Genomic DNA, 2,953 nt, shown 5'->3' on the forward strand with positions numbered 1-2,953 from the left:
CTGCAAGGTAACAGCTCTACCAGCTGTGCTACTGTGCGGCCCATGCCATTATGCTTTGTATGACTTTATATTATTTAAAATTCTGCAGGTGAAACTGTTAATTCTTCCACAATTCTGTAAGCAGGGACAAAATGTTGCTCCTGTTTTAATCTTTAAGAATTTCAGTTACTTTTTAGAAGAAAATAATGAGAATTGCTTTTCTTTGCTTTCTTTTTTTTTATACTTGGGAACATATTTCACTGTAAGGTTCATCACAAGGTGTCTCATTTGCTTTGCTGCTGACTGTCGCTCCTTTGTGTATTCATTACAGTCTGAAACGCAGCACTTCCAACCAGTGTTGCCAGAAATGGGAATCTTTTTCCTGTCTCTATCCGTTGATCTCCTACGATTACGATCGACAACACTTGCCATCAAAACTTTAGCCGTACTTTACAGCTGAACATCCCCCCAGAGTACACRGCTGCATTGACAACATGACAAAGCAATTTGACTGTCTTAATAATTTATATGTGCATATACAGGCCTGGGTGCTTCCTGTGTGCAGGAATATGGTCCTGTGATTGAAATGCAGCATGCATAGAAATATAATAAATCAAATGTGCAGCAGTGCAGGAAAGGAATTGCGGGGGAAAATGTATGATTGTTAAACCGTAAACCAGTGGCAAAGCAGAGAGTGGAAGTGCTTAAATGACCGGAGGCCATGAACACTAAGAGGTGTTGTGTGAAATCATTTCCTGTATTTTTACTGCYTGGAAAAGGTTCACAAGTTGAGTCTTCATCCCTGAACTTATATTTGAGTTAACAATGACATATTTATTCTGGACTAATTGTGTTTGTTAGTTTCTCCATCAGCTATTTAAAAAGTATTTCAGTAGGCTGCATGATAAGGGGCTAAATTAAATAAATAAATAAATAAAAGAAAAACAACAAAGAAATGCATGCTTTTAACCAAGATTAAAGTCCCAGACACTAACATGGGTCAGATTTAATTAAAATATTTCTAAATTCCACTGCCTTGGAAAACATCCAATGAGGTGAATCCTGTCTAACAGTCCTTCAAACATGCAATCAATAACTATAGCTGCAGCTTTCTCCCCTCACAAATATTTTAACACTCCCAACCAGTGTCCTTTCATTGCATATTTTGTTCAGCCTTCAAAGTTTATTCACTTGCTTGTGACTCATCTTCCCTCCCTACTTCCTTGCTGTTCCAARGATTTCTCTTAACTGAAAAGAAAGTATTTCTTTGCTTTATGCAAGCTTATTCAAACTTATGTTTTCAATGTCTTCCAGCATAGTGGCAGCTACTTCATGATGTGGCTATAGCCAAACTGGAGGCAGGAAATTAGTCTAAGAGTGCACTGCAGAAGTGCTAATAAGGATTTATAAGTATAATTTACATTTACACATAAAATGATACATTTCTCCAAAAGCAAATGTCAGAGTTAAGTTATTACATTATTTGTTYAGCCACGGTTTGCAACAGAATTCCAACATACAGCKTTTAGATGCATTTAGGCGAATCAAAAAGCTGTGTCAGAATTTCAAATAACATTTGCTTTGGTTCATTTCTACTTAACACAGAGCAACATTTCATTAGGGATCACTGCAGGAATCTGTTTCACACACTGATCCGGTCATCAGAATGATCTTTCAATGATAGTCTTGATAGTGTTTGAAAGGATGGAAAAAAAAAANGATTTCTCTTAACTGAAAAGAAAGTATTTCTTTGCTTTATGCAAGCTTATTCAAACTTATGTTTTCAATGTCTTCCAGCATAGTGGCAGCTACTTCATGATGTGGCTATAGCCAAACTGGAGGCAGGAAATTAGTCTAAGAGTGCACTGCAGAAGTGCTAATAAGGATTTATAAGTATAATTTACATTTACACATAAAATGATACATTTCTCCAAAAGCAAATGTCAGAGTTAAGTTATTACATTATTTGTTYAGCCACGGTTTGCAACAGAATTCCAACATACAGCKTTTAGATGCATTTAGGCGAATCAAAAAGCTGTGTCAGAATTTCAAATAACATTTGCTTTGGTTCATTTCTACTTAACACAGAGCAACATTTCATTAGGGATCACTGCAGGAATCTGTTTCACACACTGATCCGGTCATCAGAATGATCTTTCAATGATAGTCTTGATAGTGTTTGAAAGGATGGAAAAAAAAAAAAACATAAATCAATGAATCAATCAAATTTGATCYGTGTAGCACATTTCAGCAAAAAGGCAATTCAAAGTGCTTTACATAATTAAAATAAAAACAGAATAAACGGTGAGAGAGATTTAAAAAAAAAAAGATAAAAACATTAAAACCCGCACCCCTTTAGGACTTCAGTTAAACGGCGTTTAACTGGGATTCTGACCCTCAGGGACTTTAGTCAAAAACACCATTTGACAAGGACTCCAACCTCTAGGTTTTTAGTTGTACGCAGTCAACTGGGACTCTAAACCCTGTAGAACTTTAATTAAACGTTGTTTAACTGGAACGTTTTCCGGGGAGCTTTAACGGAAACAGTAAAGATAAAAACATTAGAGATTTTTTAAAAAGAAAAAAAAAGATTAAAAAGGTACAAACATAAAAAACATGGAAGACATCAAAACCGGCACTCTAACCCTAATTTAGCCATAAGCAACTCTAAACAGGTGGGTTTTAAGTTGAGATTTAAAAGCAMCCAGTGTTTCAGCTGTTTTACAGTTATCTGGAAGTTTGTKCCAAATCTGTGGWGCATAGAAACTGAATGCTGCTTCTCCTCGTTTGGTTCTGGGGATGCAGAGCAGAACCAGAACCAGAAGATCTGAGGGGTCTAGACGGTTGGTACAATAACAGATCTTTAATGTATTGTGGTGCTAAACCGTTCAGTGATTTATAAACTAACATCAGTATTTTAAAGTCTATTCTCTGAGCTACAGGGAGCCAGTGTAGGGACTTTAAAACTGGTGTT

At 36.2% G+C, this 2,953-nt stretch overlaps 1 long non-coding RNA gene across 1 annotated transcript in view; it reads right to left on the bottom strand.

Moving 5' to 3' along the window:
- LOC103473981 (uncharacterized) overlaps nt 1-2,953 on the bottom strand; it is a 15,551-nt gene that overhangs the window by 4,027 nt on the left and 8,571 nt on the right. The gene's annotated exons all lie outside the window — the stretch shown is intronic.

Source organism: Poecilia reticulata, linkage group LG12, assembly GCF_000633615.1.
Source record: "Poecilia reticulata strain Guanapo linkage group LG12, Guppy_female_1.0+MT, whole genome shotgun sequence".
NCBI lineage: Eukaryota > Metazoa > Chordata > Actinopteri > Cyprinodontiformes > Poeciliidae > Poecilia > Poecilia reticulata.